An 8,558-nucleotide genomic window follows, 5' to 3' on the forward strand; every position below is an offset into this window, starting at 1 on the left:
AATGTAAGGAAGATGCTTGGTGACTTTACTGCACCTAATTCCAATTTACATGGAAGAAGCATCTCCATTCCTGCCATTGGAGCAAACAACTTTGAGCTGAAACCTCAATTAGTTTCTCTGATGCAGCAGAACTGCAAGTTTCATGGACTTCCATCTGAAGATCCTTTTCAGTTCTTGACTGAATTCTTGCAGATATGTGATACTGTTAAGACTAATGGAGTAGATCCTGAAGTCTACAGGCTCATGCTTTTCCCTTTTGCTGTAAGAGACAGGGCTAGATTATGGTTGGATTCTCAACCCAAAGACAGCCTGAACTCTTGGGATAAGCTGGTCACGGCTTTCTTAGCCAAGTACTTTCCTCCTCAAAAGCTGAGCAAGCTTAGAGCTGATGTTCAAACCTTTAGACAGAAAGAAGGTGAATCCCTCTATGAAGCTTGGGAAAGATACAAACAGTTGACCAAAAAGTGTCCTTCTGACATGCTTTCAGAATGGACCATCCTGGATATATTCTATGATGGTTTATCTGAGTTATCAAAGATGTCATTGGACACTTCTGCAGGTGGATCCATTCACCTAAAGAAAACGCCTGCAGAAGCTCAAGAACTCATTGACATGGTTGCTAATAACCAGTTCATGTACACTTCTGAAAGGAATCCTGTGAGTAATGGGACGCCTATGAAGAAGGGAGTTCTTGAGGTTGATACTCTGAATGCCATATTGGCTCAGAATAAAATATTGACTCAGCAAGTCAATATGATCTCTCAGAGTCTGCATGGAATGCAAGCTGCATCCAACAGTACTCAAGAGGCATCTTCTGAAGAAGAAGCTTATGATCCTGAGAACCCTGCAATAGCAGAGGTAAATTACTTAGGTGAACCTTATGGAAACACCTATAACTCAACATGGAGAAATCATCCAAATTTCTCATGGAAGGATCAAAAGCCCCAACAAGGCTTTAATAATGGTGGAAGAAACAGGTTTAGCAATAGCAAACCTTTTCCATCATCCACTCAGCAACAGACAGAGAACTCTGAACAAAATGCTTCTAATTTAGCAAATCTAGTCTCTGATCTATCTAAGGCCACTATAAGTTTCATGAATGAAACAAGGTCTTCCATTAGAAATTTGGAAGCACAAGTGGGCCAGCTGAGTAAAAGGATCACTGAAATCCCTCCTAGTACTCTCCCAAGCAATACAGAAGAGAATCCAAAAGGAGAGTGCAAGGCCATTGACATAAGCACCATGGCCGAACCTGTAAGGGAAGGAGAGGGCGTGAATCCCAAGGAGGAAGACCTCCTGGGACGTTCAGTGATCAATAAGGAGCTTCCCTCTGAGGAATCAAAGGACTCTGAGGCTCATCTAGAGACCATAGAGATCCAATTGAACCTCCTTATGCCCTTCATGAGCTCTGATGAGTATCCCTCTTCTGAAGAGAATGAGGATGTTACTGAAGAGCAAACTGCCAAGTTTCTTGGTGCAATCATGAAGCTGAATGCCAAATTATTTGGCATTGATACTTGGGAAGTTGAACCTCCCTTGTTCATCAATGAACTAAGTGATCTGGATCAACTGACATTGCCTCAGAAGAGACAGGATCCTGGAAAGTTCATAATACCCTGTACCCTAGGCACCATGATCTTTAAGGCTCTGTGTGACCTTGGTTCAGGAATAAACCTCATGCCCCTCTCTGTAATAGAGAAACTGGGAATCTATGGGGTGCAAGCTGCTAAAATCTCATTAGAGATGGCAGACAGTTCAAGAAAACAGGCTTATGGACAAGTAGAGGACGTGTTAGTAAAGGTTGAAGGCCTTTACATCCCTGCTGATTTCATAGTCCTGGATACTGGAAAGGAAGAGGATGAATCCATCATCCTAGGAAGACCTTTCCTGGCCACAACAAGAGCTGTGATTGATGTTGACAGAGGTGAAATATTCCTTCAATGGAATGAGAACTCCCTTGTGTTTAAAACTCAAGGATCTCCCTCTGCAACCATGGAGAGGAAGCAGAAAAAGCTTCTCTCCAAGCAGAGTCAACCAGAGCCCCCACAGTCAAACTCTAAGTTTGGTGTTGGGAGGCCACAACCAAACTCTAAGTTCGGTGTTGAACTCCCATATCCAAACTCTAAGTTTGGTGTTGGAGAGTCTCAACAAAGCTCTGCACATCTGTGAGGCTCCATGAGAGCCCACTGTCAAGCTATTGACATTAAAGAAGCGCTTGTTGGGAGGCAACCCAATGTTTATCTAATTCTTATTTTTATTGTTTTTTTCATGTTTTCTTAGGTTCATGATCATGTGGAGTCACAAAATAAATATAAAAATTGAAAACAGAATCAAAAATAGCAGAAGAAAAATCACACCCTGGAGGAGCATCTGTCTGGCGTTCAGCGCCAGAACAGAGCATGGTTCTGGCGCTGAACGCCCAAAATGGGCAGCTTCTGGGCGCTGAACGCCAGAACAGGCATGGTTCTAGCGTTCAACGCCAGAAATGGCACACAGATGGGCGTTGAACGCCCAAAATGGCCACCAACCTGGCGCTGAACGCCCAGAGTTGGGTACAAAGGCATTTTTATATGCCTAATGGGTGCAGGGATGTAAATCCTTGAACACCTCAGGATCTGTGGACCCCACAGGATCCACTCAGGATCTGTGGACCCCACAGGATCCACTCAGGATTTGTGGACCCCACAGGATCCCCACCTACCTCCACTCACTTCTTCTCACCACTTTCTTTCACACAACCCCATAAACATTCTTCCCCAAAAACCCTTCACCAATCACCTCAATCTCTCTTCCCCATCACCTCTTCACCACTCACATCCATCCACTCTTCCCCATAAACCTACCTCATAAACTCCACCTACCTTCAAAATTCAAAACCAATTTCCCACCCAAACCCACCCATATGGCCGAACCTTAACCCCCCCTTCCTTCCCTATATAAAGACCTCCATTCTTCATCAAATTCACACAACACACCCCTCTACACTCCTCTTGGCCGAAACCACATCTCCCTCTCCCTCTCCATATTTCTTCTTCTTCTTCTTCTATTCTTTTGTTTATTGCTCGAGGGCGAGCAATATTCTAAGTTTGGTGTGGTAAAAGCATAGCTTTTTGGTTTTTCCATTACCATTGATGGCATCAAAGACCGGAGAATCCTCTAGAAGAGGGAAAGGGAAGACAAAAGCTTCCACATCCGAGTCATGGGAGATGGAAAGGTTCATCTCCAAAGCCCATCAAGACCACTTCTATGATGTTGTGGCCAAGAAGAAGGTGATCCCTGAGGTCCCTTTTAAACTCAAAAGAAATGAGTATCCGGAGATCCGACATGAAATTCAAAGAAGAGGTTGGGAAGTTCTAACAAATCCCATCCAACAAGTCGGCATCCTAATGGTTCAAGAGTTCTATGCCAATGCATGGATCACCAAGAACCATGATCAAAGTAAGAACCCGGATCCAAAGAACTATGTTACAATGGTTCGGGGGAAATACTTAGATTTTAGTCCAGAGAATGTGAGGTTGGCGTTCAACTTGCCATACATGGAAGAGAACGCACGCCCCTACACAAGGAGAGTCAACTTTGATCAAAGGTTGGACCAAGTCCTTATGGACATATGTGTAGAAGGAGCTCAATGGAAGATTGACTCCAAAGGCAAGCCGGTTCAACTAAGAAGATTGGACCTCAAGCCTATAGCTAGAGGATGGTTGGAGTTTATTCAATGCTCAATCATTCCCACTAGCAACCGGTCTGAAATTACTATAGACCGGGCCATCATGATCCATAGCATCATGATTGGAGAAGAGGTGGAAGTTCATGAGATTATACCTCAAGAACTCTACAAGGTGGCTGACAAGTCCTCCACTATGGCAAGGTTAGCCTTCCCTCACCTCATTTGCCACCTATGCAATTCAGCGGGGATTGACATAGAGGGAGATATCCTCATTAAAGAGGACAAGCCCATCACTAAGAAAAAGATGGAGCAAGCAAGAGAGCCCAGTCATGGAGCTCAAGAGGCGCAAGAAGCTCATTTCCATGAGATCCCGGAGATGCCTCAAATGCACTTTCCTCCACAAAACTATTGGGAGCAAATCAACACCTCCCTAGGAGAATTGAGTTCCAATATGGGACAACTAAGGGTGGAACATCAAGAGCACTCCATCATGCTTCATGAAATAAGAGAAGATCAAAAAGCAATGAGGGAGGAGCAACAAAGACAAGGAAGAGACATAGAAGAGCTCAAGGACATCATTGGTTCCTCAAGAAGGAAACGCCACCATCACTAAGGTGGATTCATTCCTTGTTCTCGCTTTCTCTGTTTTTCGTTTTCTATGTTATGTGCTTATCTATGTTTGTGCCTTCATTACATGATCATTAGTAGTTAGTAACTTTGTCTTAAAGATATGAATGTCCTATGAATCCATCACCTCTCTTAAATGAAAAATATTTTAATTCAAAAGAACAAGAAGTACATGAGTTTCGAATTTATCCTTGAACTTAGCTTAATTATATTGATGTGGTGACAATGCTTCTTGTTTTCTGAATGTATGCTTGAACAGTGCATATGTCTTTTGAAGTTGTTGTTTAAGAATGTTAAATATGTTGGCTCTTGAAAGAATGATGACTAGGAGACATTTAATTTGATAATCTGAAAAATCATAAAAATGATTCTTGAAGCAAGAAAAAGCAGCAAAGAACAAAGCTTGCAGAAAAAAAAAAGAAGAAAAAAAGGGGCGAAAAAAAAAATAGAAAAAAAAATATAGAAAGAAAAAGAAAAAGCAAGCAGAAAAAGCCAATAACCCTTAAAACCAAAAGGCAAGGACAAATAAAAAGGAGCCCAAGGCTTTGAGCATCAGTGGATAGGAGGGCCTAAAGGAATAAAATCCTGGTCTAAGCAGCTAAACCAAGCTGTCCCTAACCATGTGCTTGTGGCGTGTAGGTGTCAAGTGAAAACTTGAGACTGAGCGGTTAAAGTCAAGGTCCAAAGCAAAAAAAAGAGTGTGCTTAAGAACCCTGGACACCTCTAATTGGGGACTTTAGCAAAGCTGAGTCACAATCTGAAAAGGTTCACCCAATTATGTGTCTGTGGCATTTATGTATCCGGTGGTAATACTGGAAAACAAAGTGCTTAGGGCCACGGCCAAGACTCATAAAGAAGCTGTGTTCAAGAATCATCATACTGAACTAGGAGAGTCAATGACACTATTCGAAATCTGAAGTTCCTATAGATGCCAATCATTCTGAACCTCAATGGATAAAGTGAGATGCCAAAACTATTCAAGAGGCAAAAAGCTATAAGTCCCGCTCATTTGATTGGAGCTATGTTTCATTGATAGTTTGGAATTTATAGTATATTCTCTTCTTTTTTTTCCTATTTGATTTTCAGTTGCTTGGGGACAAGCAACAATTTAAGTTTGGTGTTGTGATGAGCGGATAATTTATACGCTTTTTGGCATTGTTTTTAGTATGTTTTTAGTAGGATCTAGTTACTTTTAGGGATGTTTTCATTAGTTTTTATGTTAAATTCACATTTCTGGACTTTACTATGAGTTTGTGTGTTTTTCTGTGATTTCAGGTATTTTCTGGCTGAAATTGAGGGACTTGAGCAGAAATCAGATTCAGAGGTTGAAGAAGGACTGCTGATGCTGTTGGATTCTGACCTCCCTGCACTCAAAGTGGATTTTCTGGAGCTACAGACATCGAAATGGCGCGCTTTCAATTTCGTTGGAAAGTAGACATCCAGGGCTTTCCAGCAATATATAATAGTCCATACTTTGGCTAAGAATAGACGACGTAAACTGGCGTTCAACGCCAGCCTTCTGCCCAAATCTGGCGTCCAGCGCCAGAAAAGGATCCAAAACCAGAGTTGAACGCCCAAACTGGCACAGAAACTGGCGTTCAACTCCACAAATGGCCTCTGCACGTGCAACACTTAAGCTCAGCCCAAACACACACCAAGTGGGCCCCGGAAGTGGATTTATGCATCAATTACTTACTCATGTAAACCCTAGTGACTAGTTTATTATAAATAGGACCTTTTACTATTGTATTAGGCATCTTTGGTCTCAGTTTTATTCCATTGTTCATCTTAGGAGACTATTGATCTCGTTTAGGGGGCTGGCCATCTCGGCCATGCCTGGACCTTCACTTATGTATTTTCATACGGTAGAGTTTCTACACTCCATAGATTAAGGTGTGGAGCTCTGCTGTTCCTCAAAGATTAATGCAAAGTACTACTGTTTTCTATTCAATTCATCTTATTTCGCTTCTAAGACATCCATTCGCACCCAAGAACGTGATGAAGGTGATGATTATGTGTGACGCTCATCACCATCTCCCCTATGAACACGTGCCTGACAAACACTTCCGTTCTACATGAAATAAGCTAGAATGAATATCTCTTAGATCTCTTAATCAGAATCTTCGTGGCGTACGCTAGAATGATGGCGGCATTCAAGAGAATCCGGAAAGTCTAAACCTTGTCTGTGGTATTCCGAGTAGGATTCAATGATTGAATGACTGTGACGAGCTTCAAACTCGCGAGTGCTGGGCGTTAGTGACAGACGCAAAAGGAGGGTGAATCCTATTCCAGCATGATCGGGAACCGACAGATGAATAGCCGTGCCGTGACAGGGTGCGTGAGCATATTATTCACTGAGAGGAGGGGATGTAGCCACTGACAACGGTGATGCCCTTGCATAAAGCCAGCCATGGAAAGGAGTAAGACTGATTGGATGAAGATAGCAGGAAAGCAGAGGTTCAGAGGAACGAAAAGCATCTCCATTCGCTTATCTGAAATTCCTACCAATGAATTACATAAGTATCTCTATCCCTATTTTATTATATAATATTCGAAAACACCATTATCACTTTATATCAGCCTGACTGAGATTTGCAAGGTGACCATAGCTTGCTTCATACCAACAATCTCCGTGGGATTCGACCCTTACTCACGTAAGGTATTACTTGGACGACCCAGTGCACTTGCTGGTTAGTTGTATCGAAGTTGTGACAATTATGAATTAAGATCAGAGCACCAAGCTTTGGAGCCATTACCAGGATTTGTTCGAGCCTGGAGATCACAATTTCGTGCACCACCCAACTTTCTATGCCAAAGCCATTTTTCAGATTCAAGAGATGTAAAGCATGTTACATTTTGTTCCTTTAAATCCTCAAGAGTTAATCCATACACATTGTTACACCTTTTGGCTTCAAATAAAATATCCCTAGTTTTCTCACAAACAACCAAACAAACAAACTTCTTAAAAACAACTTCAAAAACCAAATCACACAATTGACTAACACTAAGAAAATTATGTTTCAAACCATGTACAAGGAGAACATCATTTATACAAGAAGAAAAATTTTTACCAACTTTCCCAACAGCCACTATTTTTCCTTTTGCATCATCACCAAAAGTGACAAGTCCTCCATCATATTCATCAAGCTTTATGAAGAAGGTTGTCTTTCCGGTCATATGCCTAGAGCATCCGCTGTCCATATACCACATATTTTCTTTCCATTTGGATGCTAGGCACACCTACAAAACAAGCTTAAGTGACCTTAGGTATCCAAATTTTCTTGGATCCTTTCACGTTAAACCATCTCTTATGTCCTAAGCCATTGTAATCAAAAACAACTTTACAAACTTTATCACCAATCATTCTTTCACCAAAGAAACATTGAATAGGAAAGTGTCCATTTCGATTGCATAGCCTACAAAATTTTGGCGTTGATGTTTTGTTAAAGTAGGTGGGGTCTTGATACCTTGCATCATTTTAAGATGAAGCAATGTTTTCAAAATGAGATTTTTCAGATTTATAAAACCCCAACCCAGCCTTGTCATAGAGGTTTTTGACTAGCCAAGATTTGATTCAAATTTTCAGAACTTTGGGTGAATTTGGCCAAGTCTTCCTTAAGCCTTTTAACCTCTTTAAGCAACTCTTCATTTTGCTTAAAACAATCTACATATGAAAGAACGGAATGATTACTTTCACAGCTCTTAATTTGGGCTCTTAACTGCTTATTTTCCTCAACAAGATCACAAGCAGTTTCGGCCTCTCTTACTTTCTCTTTAAGAAAACTATTTTCAGCTTTAAGAATGGTGATTTGTTGTTCAAGCTCTTGATTTTCCAGCAGAAAACAACTTATTTTTTTAGAAAGGTGGTCTATCATAAGATGAAGATCTTCAGTGTTAGGGTTATGAAAGACTACCTGATCTATGTGATCTGCCATGAGACATAGTTGTGACTTGGTCTCGATTTCTTCATCATCATCATCTGAGTCATTCTCCAAGTCTTCCCATGAGGCCATCAGTCCCTTCTTCTTTACTCTTTTTGGCTTCTCCTCCTTCTTTAACTTGGGACAATCAGATCTGAAATGCCCCATTTCCTTGCAATTGTAACAGGTTACTTTGCTAAGGTCTTTCTTCATCTTCCTTGAGCTGCTGCCTTTGCCTTTGAGCTTCACCATTTTCATGAATTTTTTTGCAAACAACACAAACTCATTTTCAGAAGAGTTATCACTGGATTCATCATCCAGAGGGTTAGTCACAGAAGAAAAAG

The 8,558-nt window shown here is 41.3% G+C and overlaps 1 non-coding gene across 1 annotated transcript; it reads right to left on the bottom strand.

Annotated features, from left to right (window-relative positions):
• Positions 1-375: 375 nt before the first annotated feature.
• On the bottom strand, positions 376-483 carry LOC148565961 (small nucleolar RNA R71). Its single transcript, XR_015883881.1, has one exon. It is a non-coding gene; the product is annotated as a small nucleolar RNA R71 (small nucleolar RNA).
• Positions 484-8,558: the final 8,075 nt, after the last annotated feature.

Source organism: Arachis ipaensis, chromosome B5 (assembly GCF_059453495.1).
Source record: "Arachis ipaensis isolate K30076 ecotype BB chromosome B5, ASM5945349v1, whole genome shotgun sequence".
Classification (NCBI taxonomy): Eukaryota; Viridiplantae; Streptophyta; class Magnoliopsida; order Fabales; family Fabaceae; genus Arachis; species Arachis ipaensis.